The sequence below is a fragment of the Pleurodeles waltl genome, chromosome 9 (genome assembly GCF_031143425.1).
Source record: "Pleurodeles waltl isolate 20211129_DDA chromosome 9, aPleWal1.hap1.20221129, whole genome shotgun sequence".
NCBI lineage: Eukaryota > Metazoa > Chordata > Amphibia > Caudata > Salamandridae > Pleurodeles > Pleurodeles waltl.
The window spans coordinates 76,297,311-76,314,478 of NC_090448.1; positions in this window are offsets into that span (position 1 = coordinate 76,297,311).

Genomic DNA, 17,168 nt, shown 5'->3' on the forward strand with positions numbered 1-17,168 from the left:
ACACCAAAGGCAATGCGTCGGGCCATTTCAAGTTTGTTGATGCGCATATTTTCGCCATTCTTGATTTCAATGTGCCATTCATTTGCTCCACTAGACCTGATGCTTCAGGGCGGTAGCTACAATGCAGCTTTTGCTCAATGTTCAGTGCTGCACAAAGCAATTTTATTACTTCATTATTGAAGTGACTTCCCCTATCTGATTCTAAAGAGATCGGGAATCCAAAACGTGGTATTAGCTCTCTCAAGAGTAGTTTTGCAACTGTGAGACTATCATTTCTGCGTGTAGGGTATGCTTCAATCCAGTGACTAAAAATGCACACAATCACCAACACATACTTCAAGCCTCCATGCACAGGCATCTCAATGAAGTCCATTTGCATCCTGCTGAATGGACCCCCTGCTCTTCCAATGTGGCTCAAATTTACTACGGTTCCCTTCCCTGCGTTCATCTGTTGGCAAATGATGCAACGGTGGCAAACTGCTTCAGCAACTTGACGGAATTTGGGGTTAAACCAATCAGTTTTAAACAACCTAATCATGGCATCCCTCCCAAGATGAGCTTTTCCATGGTAAAATCTGGCTATCTGTGTCAAAAGGCTATTTGGAAGAACGAATTTCCCTTCACTTGAAACCCATAATTCATCTAGTCTCTTTACACATTGTGATTTGGTCCACGAGAGTTTCTCATCCTCACTGACATCATTCTGTAAAGATTTCAATTCGTCCATTGTATCTATAACCTTTAGAGCAAATATTTCGCTTTGTTCAAGTTCTGGTTCACTTATCAAATTCCATTCATCCCTGAGCAATATACAGTTCAATGCGCAAAACCTTGCGACTTGATCCGCATATCCATTTCCCAGGGAAACATTGGCCCTCATTACGACCCTGGCGGGCGGCGGAGGCCGCCCGCCAGGATTCCGCCCTCCATAATACCGCTCCGCGGTCAGAAGACCGCGGAGGGTATTATGAGTTTTTCCCTGGGCTGGCGGGCGGTCTCCAAAAGACCGCCCGCCAGCCCAGGGAAAAACTCCCTTCCCACGAGGATGCCGGCTCGTAATCGAGCCGGCGGAGTGGGAAGGTGCGACGGGTGCTACTGCACCCGTCGCGTATTTCACTGTCTGCAAGGCAGACAGTGAAATAAATTTTGGGGCCCTCTTACGGGGGCCCCGCGACTCCCCCTCCCGCCATCCGGTTCCCGGCGGGAGAACCGCCAGGAACTGGATGGCGGGAGGGGGAGTCGGAATCCCCAAGCCGGCGCAGCAAGCTGCGCCGGCTTGGAGGATTCCTTGGGGGCAGCGGGAAACCGGCGGGAGACCGCCGGTTTCCCTTCTCTGACCGCGGCTAAGCCGCCGCGGTCAGAATGCCCCGCGGGGCACCGCCGGCCTGTCGGCGGTGCCACCGCGTCCCGCGGCCCTGGCGGTTACAAACCGCCAGGGTCGTAATGAGGGCCATAGTCTTGTCCCTTCGAGTGTGCACTGCATTTCACCACTGCTACTTCCCCTGGTAACTGAATGGCATGTAACAATTCTCTTATTCTTTCACCATTTTTCACTGGTGATCCTGAAGAGGTCATGAAGCCTCTCTGTGACCACAATTGTCCAAAATCATGCACTATTCCAAAGCCGTATTGGCTGTCAGTGTAAATAGTAACTTTCATCAATGCAGAAAGTTGGCAAGCTCTAGTAAGGGCTACCAATTCTGCTACCTGTGCTGAGTAAACCCCTTGAAGCCAAGAGGCTTCCAGAACACCTGTTACAGTACATACAGCGTACCCTGCTTTCAATACACCCAGTGCATCTCTTAAACATGAACCATCAACAAAAATGATTTGATCATTTTCTTCTAATCTGGTATCTTTGATATCAGGCCTTGGTTTGGTGCAAAATTCAGTCACCTGAAGAGAGTCGTGCTCGATGTCTTCAGCGTTCTCAATTTCAGCATTTTCACTGGGAAACAAGGTTGCTGGATTCAACGTAGTGCACCTTTTCAGCTGCACATTAGGTGATCCCAGAATTATTGTTTCGTACCTTGTGAGTCTAGCACCAGTCATGTGCTGTGTTCGGGAACGTGTCAAAAGTATCTCGACTGAGTGAGGGACCATGACTGTTAAAGGGTGTCCCATCACTATTCTTTCACTCTGAGTGAGGCTGATACCAACTGCGGCTACGGCGCGCAAGCACCCTGGCAGTGCTGCTGCGACCGGATCCAAAGTAGCTGAAAAATATGCTACTGGTCTGTTTACGCCACCATGGGCTTGGGTCAAGACAGACAAGGAACATGCATCACGTTCATGACAAAACAATGTGAAAGGTTTTGTGTAGTCAGGCATACCTAAAGCTGGAGCCCTGCACATGCATTCTTTCAATTCAATAAAAGCATCCATCTCCTCTCCTTTCAGTTCAATTTCATCCAATGCATCCTTCTGGGTCAGTTTCAGTAAAGGTTTTGCTAGAGTTGAGAAGTTGGGAATCCATTGGCGACAATAACTCACCATTCCCAAAAACTTCCTCACCTCCCTCCTCGTCTTTGGGGGACTCATTTGAAGTACACTTGTTATTCTTTCTTTCATTATTCTCCGTGACCCTTTCTCTATTTGGTGACCCAAATATTTCACTTTCTTCCGGCAGAATTGTAATTTTGAAGGAGACACCTTGTGTCCATTTCTTCCCAAATGGTTCAATAGGGCAATGGTGTCAGCTGTGCAGTCACTTTCTGTCCTGGATGCAATCAGTAAGTCGTCAATGTACTGTACTAGGGTTGACCCAAATGGTAATTCCAACGCTTCCAAATCTTTCTTTAGAATCTGATTGAAAATTGACGGTGACTCCGAAAACCCTTGAGGAATTCGACACCAACTGTAAACTCTGTCTAAGAATTTGAAGCAAAAGAGAAATTGGCTGTCCTCATGAAGAGGCACCGAAAAGAATGCTTGTGACAAGTCGATGACCGAGAACCACTCGGCATCGCAAGGGACTTGAAACATTATCACAGCTGGATTTGGTACTACAGGGCAGCATTTAATTATTATGTAATTTATTTTCCTCAAGTCCTGCACAATTCGGACCTTTCCACTTGGCTTTATTAGTCCCATAATTGGTGAATTAGATGGACTGCTTAACACTTCTTTCAGTACTCCCTGCTTTACAAACTCATCAATGAGTTGGGCGACTTTCATGAGGGTGTCTTGTGCCATATGGTACTGTGGGGTCTGGGGAAAGGTTACATTGGGCTTTACAGTCACTTTCACTGGTTCCACTCCTTTCACCAATCCTACCTCTTTTCCTGTCATATCCCACACTTCTTTTCCAACTGTTTCCTGTAACTCAGCTGGAATATCTGCTTCAGTGATCATCGGAAAAAGGGTAATCAGAGGATACTCTTCATCGACAGTCTCCATCTCATCCCCTTCTTCACTGTCCTCCTCTTCCCCATCACTGCTCGTCTGAATTCTAATTCCATTGTTCGAACACATAATCGAACATCCCAATTTGCACAATAGGTCTCTCCCTAACAGTGATATCGGGCTCGAGTCACATACCACAAAATTATGTGACCCTTGATAGTTGCCAATTCTGACTTGTACTGGATCTGTGATTGGGTTTGTCAGGTACCTGTTTGCTACTCCCACTACTTGAACTGTTCTCCCTGAAAGTGGCAGATTTGGCACTTCAATGCTCCTAACAGTGGAACGTGTAGCTCCTGTGTCAACCAAGAATGAAACGCGATGACCCATAACTCTTCCCTCCACATACGGACCCTTTTGATCAACTTCCAAAGATGCTGCAAGCACACAATTTCCCTCCTCATCTGAACTTCCACTCTCCCATACATCGTTTATTCCGTTCTCGCTGTGTAGTGGGAATTGGTGTACTGTGTCATTTTGACTCATTCCCTGACCTGTGACCTGTTGAGGAAGCATTGCTTGCTGCTGATTCATTGGTGCTAAGGGTATTTGCATTTGCTGATTAGGTACCATGGGAAACTGCTGTTGCATTGGCTGCAATTGTGTCATTTGCACACGGGGCATTTGCACCTGCTGCGGTTGCATGGGTTGTAGACCCTGCATCTGGTTCATATTGTTTTGGAAATTTGGGTTCGGACCTCTCAGTTTCGGTCCTCTCATAGTTTGAAATGCATTGACATCATTGTTTTGCTGACCTACACCTTCCTGCACCATCATTAGGCACTCCCATTTCCAATGCCCGACAATTCCGCACGTGTGACATGGCATCACCTTCTTCATTGCCTGTATACCATTTGGAATCATAACGGTATTCAAATCAGGACCATTATTCACAAAACCTCCTCGGCCTCTGCCTCTCATCTGCGGCTGAAACATAGCATTTCCCTGTTGCTGCGGCATCTGTTGTTGAAACCCTTGCAAACCTTGTAAACCTGTCTGAGCTGCTCTGAGCTGCATCACCATCACCTTTTCCTTCAATCTTTTCTGCTTTGTCTCAATCTCATCACTGCAGTATTTTGCATAATTCAACACTTCATCGATCGACTTTGACTGCCAACAAATCAAATGCGATTTAATCATCTGGCTAATTTCAGGTCTCAGCCCTTCCACAAACCTGAACACAAAATGAAGCATGTCCTTTGGCTCAATCGTTTCTGTGCCACTGTAATTTTTAAACGCTTTCAACAACCTCTCATAATATGCGTGTATAGATTCTTTAATCTCTTGGGCGGTCCTGTCAATCCTTTGCCAATCCACATTTTTCGACGCAACCTTGGTTTTCAAGTGCTCGATCACCTTGTGGTACAAACTCATTACCGTAGGTGATGGCGCACCTGTGTCCCTATCTCTCTCTGGTTCACTCGTCGGCCAACCTACAGCCCTTTTACAATCTTCCCACAAATCAGCCGGAACCACAATCTCGAACAAGGTATTCAGGTCTTCCCAGAGACACTTTGCGAGTTTCACAAATCTATCTGTTTGTTGATACCACTCGATCGGTTTTTCTCTCAATTTGGGAAAGTCGTCCGTAAAGGATTGAATATCGCACCTGTGCCATGGTACATGCACAAGTTTTCCCCCTGCTGTCTCTCTCATTGGTAATATGGTTATCAGATCATCATTCTGTTGTTTTTTCTCACTTCGTTCCGAAGTATTTTCCTTCTTTTTATCCTTTTTCTTGACCCACCTGCTTTCCCACTTGTCTAAACATCTCCAGACCTGTGCACTCTGCAGTATCTCTTTAAGGTGTGTTTTCATCCCTGCGGATCTCATGTGTTCAAAGTCTTTTGTGTCGAAGTCTAACCTGTAACTCCTACTCAGGTGTTTAGTCTTACCTATATCAATCTCGTGTCTGTCTGCAATTTCTTGTAATTTCTTATGTATGCTGCTCACTTCTCTTGTAATCCTAGGGCACATGCATCTTAGTTCTTCCTCCGTGTATGATTCTAATCTGTTCAAACCCATTGTTCCCTCAACCAGTTCATCTGCCTCCATACCCAACCTTATTTTATTCAGGTATTCTTCTCCCTTCCCGCTGGATACACTCTGTGGGGAGTTCAAGCTGTTGAACCATTGTGTTAGCGGTTGCGCGTTCAGTCCCATCAGTGTAGCAGTTACATCAACTGCCACTGACGGTTTCTGTAATGTTTCAGTCTGTGAGGTTAATGGTACTAATAGTGGTGGATGTGACCTTACCACGGTTGACGGAGCACAAATTGGAATTGGGCTAAATTCCGACAAGGACCCAGATCCATTTGGCAGTGCCACTATCGGAGTTGTCTCTGGAGTGGTTTCTATGCATCTTCTCCCTGTCCCATTCTGTATCATTAACCCTTGGTCGCTGGTGCTTGAATTTGCCTGCATATACAGTGGTACTGGTGGACCTACAGTGATAGGTAGGGATATTGCGTCTGGATTCTGTCTGTTCCCCGAATTCTGTGGCATGTTAATCCCCACATTGTGGTTCATCATTGCTGGCATACCTAACTGGCTTTCTACTACTCGCACTTCTTGTGTCTGCTTTTGGGGCATCGAGAACTGTGTTGATTCAGCTTGAATCAATGTCTGTCTCTGATAGTTTTGCCCTCCCTGCGCCATTGAATCGGAAGTCATTCCCATGTTATGCTCATCACAACAGTGCCTTTGAACCTGTGGCTGATAGTTATCAGCAGGTTTCAATGTTGGCACGTCTGGGTACATCCTCTGAACCCGTGGTATTCGTGGTGAGAAAGGCATGTCAGAACTGTTCGGCCTCTGAGATCTTCTCAAATTTGGCGTTACATTACCCTGTATTGGTTCTGGAGGGGCAGTACTAATGCTTGAGCCTTTTTCGCTTTCCACATATGGCGGTGGGTGATCATTCAGCAATTGTACAATGAACTCCTCATCATCTGACTCGTCTCCCCTTTTCGAGTTTCTATTGCTCTCTCCCTCTCTGGACTGACTCCTGTTTGTCTTACAGGTGGCTTTCCTTCCTTCCGTCTCCGCTTCCTCGGCAATCGCTGGAAACAATTTAATTCCCTGCAATACGTCCGATCTCCAAACCTTTTGTGTACTGTCCCATCTAGCATCCGCTAGTGTCTTTTCTACTTTTCTTATTCTTGTCTCAAATTTCTTTTGTTGTTGGTTTCTAGCTATTAGCTCCCAAATTGCCAATGCCTCAAACTGTGCTGGCCTTGGGGGTACTTTCATGTCGTATAGCGCAAACCTCAGATTTTCTAAAACCCTTAGGTTAAACGACCCGTGGATAGGGAACGCTACGCTTCCATGTTTTTCTGTCAATTTGCACCATTGCTTTAGCCAAAGACATGGCGCTACACCTTTTTCTTCAATGACAATGTAAGCTGGTGTACCCTCAGGCGGTCTTTCTTCTCCTACATTTGCTTTAATATAAACATCTCCCCTCATGGCACTCTTAAATGCTTTGAAAAATTTCATCTTTCCGTCTTTTGTTTTTCTAAAAAAATATGTGATCAATAAGTGACTTTAATTCCCGGAATACTGTTCGCTTGCCTTTCCCCTTCCAATTGCGCTTCACGGACTGCGTCCAATCCGTGCGCGACCCTTCTCACCAACCGACCTATCCCAGCGCGGCTCCTAGTGACGTCACACTCACACACTGCGGCTGACAAAGTCCTGCGGCTTGTCCTCTTTTCATTCGGCTTCACTCATAAACTAATTTCTGCAATATAACGCGAGCACTTAACCAAAAGAATAAAACAGATCTGTCGGTTTACTACAGGAAGGGTAACACAATCGCTTCAGAAACCTTAGGGATTTTTCACTAGCCTCTGCAGTTATTCCATCTTTCTCGGTTTCCCACTTTCGCAAGCAAAATTTGACCCGCAAACTTTACTCTCAACTGATCAATGAACTATTCTAGTGCACTTTAGAATTCGTCAAATCTCAAAGTCGAAATTTTCTTTCACTCTGCAACATTCATACCGACTTGTTGACCACGCCCGATCAACCTATTAAACCGACCAGATCACAACATCAAACAAGTGTCACATACACTTTTCAACATACTCCGGAGTCTCTTGACCTCGCAGGGCCCGTCTCAACATCAACAACCACGTGGACAAATTTTTCTGCTCAAAGCGCTACACACACGTGAAGTTCGACGACTTCCCTACTCTCACACCTTTGGAGGAACAGTCCTCTAATATCTTTTAACCCCTTAAATCCTCACAAACTTCTCAATTAATCTGCGGCGATAAGCTGTGCAAGCGCAAAACCCTAACTTCACTCATACCGTCACTAGAAATGCTGAGACCATTCTCATACCTCTATGTCCTCCATTCGCAAGCTTCGAGATCCCGGGAAAGTCATTGGGGACTTAGGGCATCATCATCCCTCCAACTTCTTTTATCAAAGAAAATTCTAACTTGACTCTGTCTATTGTTCGGATGGGGTCCCAAAGGGCAAAACCATCCTCTGCTACCATCTACTGGTAACGCGTCCAGCCCTTATAAATTACCTGTACCTGGACACGTTGGAGGTCGGTGAATCTTTTAACCGAGTCGGGCTCTCCTCATCCTAAAATAGTCGAGTCACTCAGATCAATAATCAATAACTACTGTAATCGGTAATCAATTACCCAATTAATAGGTCAATATAGCACATCAGAAATCAATAACAGTTTGTATTTCGGCGCACCATGACCTTTCAGTCATGAATAACCACACCAGTTTATTAAAAGTTAGTGAATTTATTTCCCTATATTAACAAAGCTAGCACGATATATATATATGTCTCAACACCAATTGATATATGTATATGAACATTACTAGCTGTCCATAACGGTGGAAGAAACGCAATCTACGCAAAATCTGGATGATGATACACTCTGTTATAGCAATGCAAATCACCAATGTGACTAACTGTATTTGACTAATTGCATACATTCGGTCAGCATAACAAGATTTCAATTCTTCATGATACATTGAATGAATACCTCGACTAACCTCTAATTAGCATTGGCATGTGGGGCTTCATGCGAAACGAATTTAGTCAACACAAATTTGGAAAACTTCTAGCTAGGGCCCTGTCAAAATAGCAGTTGGTACCTAAAAGGAAAAACACAATGCATAATACATTTATCCTTTCATATTTACCCAACACAATCAGCATTCAAGAAAAGTCTTCGTCCTTCAGGTACCGGTTGATCAGCATGGGGCAAGTTTCGAAGGGGCAAAGTTAAGGGCAAGTTTCCTTGCAGCGGCAAGGAGAATGGGGCAAAGTTACTGCATAGGCAAGACGGGGCAAATCAAAGTTAAAGTCTCTAGGGTGAGAATTCTCAAGTCTCTTTCTCTCGAATAGAGAAAAGGGGTATCAGGGTGTCGTCCAAAATGGAGTCTGGCATCAGGCTTCAAACTGGCATCGAGGAAAATGGCTGACTTCTCTTTGTCCTTTGGGTTTAAGTAAGAAACATTCCAAATTCTGCAGGGTCTTCCATTGGAGGGTTCATAGGTTGGCTTCAAATTGTCCAATGAAAAATTGCCTTTTACTAGAACTTATTTGTGCGTACATTAGCCTTGGAGCCTTGGAACACAAATTGTCTCATGGTTTGCCAATTATTTTTGGTATCTGTACCTTCATTGTCCACACCTGCAGAGACTGACCTTGTATCAAAGGGGATGTAACCGGCCTAGCACGAAACCTTGGAGATAAGTGTACCAGCCAGTTTCTACTGGAAAAATACAACTTCAAGCAAGAATATATGTTTCATTAGTTCAAGGAAAAAAAGAATCACGCAGTTAGAATTTGAAGCCAAGCAACTAGGCCAAAGCCTATACTAAATTTAAGCTAAGCAAAACAGTTTTCAAACAAGAAATCATGGCATACATTTGCGATTATGACGGATTACTACATTTTCAATACTTCATGATTAATAAAGCTCGTTTACAATGGTGGCGAACTACCCCGAGGGCACATTTTCCCTCGCAGCTGGATAAGAAATGCTGCGCATGGCAACAGGAAGAAGGCGCTCGAGGTCATCCACCTTTTTCAAACTTTTAAGTTGTAAATGTGCAGAGCACGATGGCTAGATATTGCGTCTGACGTTCGGGATACCACGGATACTTGCAAAACATTTATGGTATAGGCCCACTGACATCAGGGCCATTTAAGAGAGATTTCGGGTGGGGGTGAACGAGTCCAGATAAGGCACAGGGGTGGAGGTTCCTTCACGTTTCATTGCTTCTTATTAGAGGAGGTGGCGCCCAGCCTATGTTTGAGTCAGAGGTGTGCTCAGAGTTTTATGGCCGGTTCAGGCACCTGCTCACTCCTGTTCATTAATCTCTGTCCACTCAGACACCGAATCTGGTTTTGTTTGTTGGAAATTGTTTCACCCTAAAGCTGTGGTGGGAGTTTGTATAGCACTCAAAGCGCTGCGAGAAGCAGGAGAGGCAAGGGGGTGACTGAGAAGTAATAAGGGGGCTGTAGAGGGAAGGGTGGGTTGGGGGTGTTGCAGAAGCGAAGGAACAGAACGCCCTGTCGTGCTGGTCTGTGTGTTTACTGCATACTTAGGCAGCCTCAAATCGCTGCGCGGAACAGTAAAGGCATGAGAGGGAGGGGGAGGAACGAGAGATCAACTCGGATAGAAGTAGCGTGCACTGGGCCTCAGAGCCCTTGTCAGCATGAACTTAGAGGGTGAGGGATCTGCTTTTTAAGTGTTTGGAAGTCAGGTCCTTCAGCTGCTAGAAGGAAGCCATGTTAGGCCTTTCCGTGACTTCTCTGAGGAACAGCTCGGACCGGGCACAAGGCACCAGCAGCATAGGGTACTCCAACACTTCCATGCAGCCCAGTGGCGGAGAAACACAACAAGCATTTGGAATGCAACTGTCTTGTGTTTGCTCAAGTTAGAGCTTGTAGCGTTGTAAATTACTGACTGGACTTTTATTGCCAGACAGACTGAAAATAACAAAAGGAAGAAAGTGAGGGTGAGTTGGCCCTGGAAAAGCCCCCCTCTGCTGTTGGTTTATGTTTACAGAGGGAGGTGGTAGGGAGGAGTAACTGAACAAGCACCCACACTATTGAGACTGTTGCGATGAAACAGGCAAATGCCAAAAAAAAGTCCCTTACAGAAGAGATAAACAGAACATAGCGTAATTACACAATACTTTGTGCTGCTCCCAAAGTGAAAAAAGGCAGGACAAAGAGGCAGAACTGACCAAGCAAGCAGGGATTTTTGAAAGACACTGCAACTAACAAATCAGAACGCTGGAACTCACTCTATTGTATACTTTAGTACACAGAAGGCCGAACGCTCGACCTAACAATTTAGTTAACATTATAATTGGAACAAAACTACAAACAAATATAATCCACTGTGAAATTTTCCATATCCTTTTGTAGACATCACCCTTGAGAGGCTTGATGATGTCTTAAACAATGATAATCCACACAGTGAAAATTCATTTTCTTCCTGAAATCCTATGAAGATGTTTCATCTACACTTTATTTTTGGATATCCCTTTATTGACATCACCTCTGATAGGCCAAATGATGTCTTAAAGAGTGCTAAACCACATAAACAGAACACCGTATAGTAATTTTAACCCAGAAATCCTATGAATGTATTTCAACTACACTTACATTTTAGATATCCTTTTTTTTACATCACCCTTGATAGGCTGAATGATGTCTTAAATAGTGATGACCATGTAGATAGAACACATATAGTCATTTTCTTTCAGAAATTCAATGAAAATGAACCATCCACACTTTATTTTTGGAAATCCTTTTGTTGACATCACCCCTGATAGGCCGAATGATGTCTGAAACAGTCACGATCCATGTAGAGAGAAAACTGTACATTTCATTTTTAGCAGAAATCTTTTGACCACATTTATCCACACTTAATTTTTTTGCATGTTTTTGAAGAGATGATCCCAGATAGGCTGAATGATTTATAAATAACTATTGCTTAGAACTTTGACTGAAGGAATAGTAGGTAAGAGTTAGGACGTTTGAAAGGCAGTTTTTGTTTGAATTGCAGGCTGATGCCATTGCACTCTGTCCATCCAGTTTGAATATTTAAATATACAGTATAATGTCTAGATGTAATATTTAGCCCCTTATGTAAGATGATTGCCAAAGTACAGTATGTGATACCAGAAATTGATATCTGTCCAGCTTCAAAGTTTGTAATCTCTGTGTCCAATTTTGTTCCATTTTCTCTTTATCTTTGAAACATTGCTATATTGTATTTACCACTTCTCTGTATAAGCAGCGTAGACAATAGATTTGACTTACAAGTTGGACAGGTCATATTTTGGTCACTCTTTTTTATTAGTTTATCAAAAGACACAGTTTTAGAATCCAGCAGGGTTAAGGACAGAAATCGTTCTGGTTGGATTTTGGTTGTAGATGAGAAAGAGCAATCTTCATACGCATGGTTCCATTTATAACTCAGTCCAACTATGTTGTCAAAAATTTACATCTTCTTCCTCTAAAACTGCAAGGATCGCCATAGTAAATTCCTGTGCATCTTGTTGAACAATTATAGTAAATACTATAGATTCACTATATTTGTCTACTAGTTCTCAAAACCCTGCAGCAGAATGCATTACAGTTCTGTCACGAGATAACCATTGAAGGCAATGAAATAGTGCTGTGCACAATGTGTTCCATGTTTTATCTTGGATTGTATTTACACCATATGGTAGATTGAAGAGAACATTGAGAAGATTAGTATACCAGTTTACACCACTAGTATTATCCAACTGGTAACCTACAATATCTCCATCCTTTTCTAGTCTTCTTTTTTGACACCTTCTTCTTTAGCTTTGCTTTCTGTCTTTTCTATATGTTCCTTTGATTCTTTTGTTAGTTTCCGCTTAGGAGATAATACCAGTTTCTCATGAACAGGATACTGTCCAAAATGAGGAGCATATTGACTTGTTAATCTGTTGTACTCTCTCTACCACAATTTGCGTCAGCACTAAGCTTCTCATCAAAATCAAACAGAAACAAACCAGATAAAGTTTGAACTCATGACAATGCTACATGTGACATTCCTTCTTTAAAAACAGTACTGACAATCCTAATAGCAACACTTAAACCTTGAGACTCATGGATAGTTACAGCATATGCAAAACAGAGTGGAAACTGTTTTCGGTGCACGTACAAATATTTTACAAGCAAAAAGCACATTGTCCAATTTGCTTAATGTCATCAACCTGATTAAATTTTATAGCTAAGAATTCAACCTCATCACGGTTAGGAAAATTGATGAAATCAACAACTTTACCTACGGCACCATTTACCAATCCTTCTTCAACAGTTAATTTACATCTTAAAATTGCTCTACAGTTTTTAAAGACACGTAAACACATCTCTAGTCCAGCAGTCCTGGATTCAGATTTCTCCAAAGAGTTCAATTTATCTTGTGATTTTTCACTGAGCAATACTGTTATTCCTTGGTGTTCAATTTTGTCAATAGCAGTATTCTCCAAAATGTATTCATTCTCAAGTTTTAATAAATCTTCATTAAATTCAGCACACTCTTGAAGTGTAGGTATCAAACAAACTATGGCCTCTTTATAAACCTTATACATTAGCTCTGCTTCCGTCTTGTTACAGGAAAACAGTTTCTTTAGAAGTCTATTTCCAACATCAGTTTTCCATCCTCTGTCAGAACTCCTACTCTAATGTCCTTCAGAATGTTTCCATATTCCATGTCAGCAGTTTGGCACATATTTTTCACAAGTTCCTTGCAGAGAAAATATTGCCAAATGTTTACACTGCCAATACTTCCCAATGAATTTGAGTCTCTTCATGTGAAAGTGTTTTGAAAACAGGCTGTCCTTTTACAAGAGTAAGTTGTAGTAGGTCTCCAAAAACAATCAAATGCTTCTGTTCCATTCTTAGGTGAACAAAAGCAAGCATTAGATTTGAAACCATGCTTACCTCATCAATAATCAAAAGCATCATTTTCTTCAAAACTTGCTACCTCATGGCAAGCTTCACCAGATAACTTCTAGTGTTCCAGTTTAGTGTCAGGTTCAACCGGTAGCATTAGTGGTCTATGTAAAGTAATTCCTTTGATGTTGTGTGCAGCAGGTTCAGTAGGATCTGTTACTAAACATGATAAATTTGAATCTGTAGTCTTTTGTAGGGAAGCAGAAATAACATTAATTAAAAAGCTTTTTCTGGTACCAGCTTGATCACTTATATATAATAATATTGGCTTGAATGATGAGCAATTGCATTCTTTCGTCTCATGAAGAAATTCATGTTCTATTTTGTCTTTTACTTCAATATAAATGTCATTTTATTTGTTGTTTAGTTGTCCAACTAACTGTTCCAGATCTACAGATTCCTGTCTAGCTTGTTCCATTGCAGTTTCCACATCATTCATAGCTAGTGCGGCTTCATGTTCAATAATAGGTTGTCCAAGAGGATCCTGACTTGAAGGTGCTTAACTTTGGCTACTTTGAGAACTATCCTTAGCTACCTCTGCAGCAATCAGTTCTTCCTGTTGTATCTCATCATTTAACATTTGTAAGTAGTTTCTGAATGTAGGACATTGAAAACTATCTTTGACAGCATTAAAACTATCTTTGTGGCAGTCACAATTTCCAAGTAATTTCAGTTAAGTACACAAAGGTTTGATTAGTTGAAGAAGTGCTAAATAAAAAAAATCTCTTTTGAAAGCTACATTTTTGGTGTTTAATTAGGTTTTCTTTTCCATGTTTCACTAAACATCCACCACATTGACGTACTGCATATTTCCCTAATTCTTTGTTTTCACTTTAATTACTTCTGCATCTATAGTTTTGAAGAATTTCATAAAGACATTTGTCTTCTAGATGTGGACTTCTTCTTTGATAGTATGTGCCCAATATATTTGATTTTACAATGTCTGTACATTCTGGTTCAAATTCTGCCAAGTACTGAATTTCAGGGAAAGACTTCAATACTCTGTTTCTTGTAGTAGATAGACTAAGACTTACCCGGACAAATCCTTTTGATTTTGAGAACAAAGATGACAAACTCAACCTGTCATATGCTTCATAGGACCCAATTTCACTATGGGAAAGCATTTCAAGCTGAAGGAACACAGGTGGTCATTCCAACCCTGGCGGTCCATGACCGCCGGGTTGGAGGACCGCGGGAGCACCGCCGACAGGCCGGCGGTGCTCCAATGGGCATTCCGACCGCGGCGGTAAAGCCGCGGTCGGACCGGCAACACTGGCGGTCTCCCGCCAGTGTACCGCCGCCCATTGGAATCCTCCAAGGCGGCGCAGCTAGCTGCGCCGCCGAGGGGATTCCGACCCCCCCTACCGCCATCCAGTTCCCGGCGGTCCGCCCGCCGGGAACCGGATGGCGGTAGGGGGGGTCGCGGGCCCCTGGGGGCCCCTGCAGTGCCCATGCCACTGGCATGGGCACTGCAGGGGCCCCCGTAAGAGGGCCCCTAAATGTATTTCACTGTCTGCTGCGCAGACAGTGAAATACGCGACGGGTGCAACTGCGCCCGTCGCACAGCTTCCACTCCGCCGGCTCGATTCCGAGCCGGCTTCATCGTGGAAGCCTCTTTCCCGCTGGGCTGGCGGGCGGCCTGAAGGCGGCCGCCCGCCAGCCCAGCGGGAATGTCAGAATTACCGCCGCGGTCTTTCGACCGCGGAACGGTAACCTGACGGCGGGACTTTGGCGGGCGGCCTCCGCCGCCCGCCAAGGTCAGAATGAGGGCCACAATTTCTTGCTAAGTGTCTTCTCTGCAGAAATCTCCTCCAACAACTCCTTCATTGCAGTTTTTTCAGATTTTATAATGTACGATGTGACATACTGAGCCACAGCAATCGAGTTGTCTGCAACAAATTGTATCTCCATGTTAGCATTCCACATTTTTAAAATGACAGGATTGTAGTCATTAATATATTTGGAATCTTTGGTTCTCTTTAAGTAATATGCATTCCTTGGTGATTTCTGTGTCAGAGTATGTCTGACTGAAGACAAGAAGCTGTTTACTCTTCCTTTTGAAATGACAGGTAATGGAAATCTAAATCAACATCTTGTGTAAAACTTTTCTTTGGATCTGTATGTACAACGACAGTACTTTCCACATCTATGTGTTTAGAAACGCAAAACTTGTTATCTTAGACCTATCTCACCAGTGTGCTTTGGTATGGTACATGTGACATACTGTTCTATAAAAAGACAGCACAGGCGCATCACTTTCTGCTCCAAATTTGGGTGTGTTTTTAATCTGCAGTAGCATATGAATGTGAGGAGCACCTCTTGTCTGGTACTCTTTCCACCAAAAGAAATCAAAAGAAATCACTTACTTCTCCAACAGGAGGATTGTTTTTGTTGCAGATACAGGCCAACATAGCTTGGAACCTGTGATTGAAATATCTACAAACATTAGCAGAATGTAATGAACAATGTTCTCCGGCTGTCTTTAAATTGATATATTTAGGTTGGAGTTTGCTTCTCTCAAGAATTGAATCAGGTCATCCTACACATACTCTACACAACTCAACATCAAAAACCAGGTTGGTGGTCCAGGTTTCTCAGCATACACTTCAGTTCTCCAAGGCGACGGAACCTATATTCATTGGTACCATGTTGGCATGCCATTAAATTAATCAGGTTGTATTCTAAGTTTTCATCCTTTTCATCCTTGAACTTTGTTAACAAAATTTCTCACGGATATATTTTGAAGATTAACTCCTGTTTTGAGAATGTGATTTACTACATACGAAAGTACAGACAAGTCACTCTCAAATATTTTTAATCACAACCTATTTTTATCTACCAATGCATTTACAACATCCAATCAAATATGTTTTTTTTTAAATCAGGTGTTCCCTCTATTTTAATCTCCTCACATTTTGAGAACTCCCTCATTCAGATGCAGCCCTCTACTGTGTGCAACTGCTCACCCCCTTCAAAATTGTTACAGAGTGAATTGAAGGTCATAGCTATATTCTTTGGTCTAGTGAGTATGCTAGAAAGTGTGGCATTAACAGGGACCTGGGTTAGCCTAATATGGATATTACTTGAGTTGGTCAGAGACGGTTGAAGTGGCATCAATTTCTGTCCTTAGTTGAAAGCAATAGAGATTGCCAATCACCTCACCTCATGTGTGTGCACTTTGGTGGTAATGACCTGGGCACACTGACTTGGGTAGGATTGGAAATCCTAATGAAGGATACCTTTATTCCATTAATGCACCTTTTCCTTCACACTGCCTTTGTCTTCTCTAACAAATGCCAGGGGCAGAAATGGAAGTGATGAAATCAATTCTGTCCACAGATTGACAAAGCCAGGAAACATGTTAATAAAACAGTTTCAGCATTCCTCAGAGACCATAACATGGGCTTTATATACAGTAATACCCTACAGTTTTAAGCAGATGGGATATATAGAAGAGATGGTGTGCACTTCACAGATGAAGGCAACAGAGTGTTTCTCAGCAACTTGACACTCTGCATCTGCTCTTATGTGCACTATACATACATATACAATAACCACAAAGGCTCTTTGAAGAGCCACACTATATCCCAAACACTCTTTAAATTTGAAAGAAAATCTGAACTTTTTTAAGCAAACATTTCAGAGTCACGACTCTGTCGTAGATTGGCAAAGCAAAAGCACACATTCAATGCACAACATCTTGTTCATATGTCTTTCTTTCACTCTCCATGTCACAATATATTTCTGAATACCTTAGTGGAAATCTAATGGGTCGG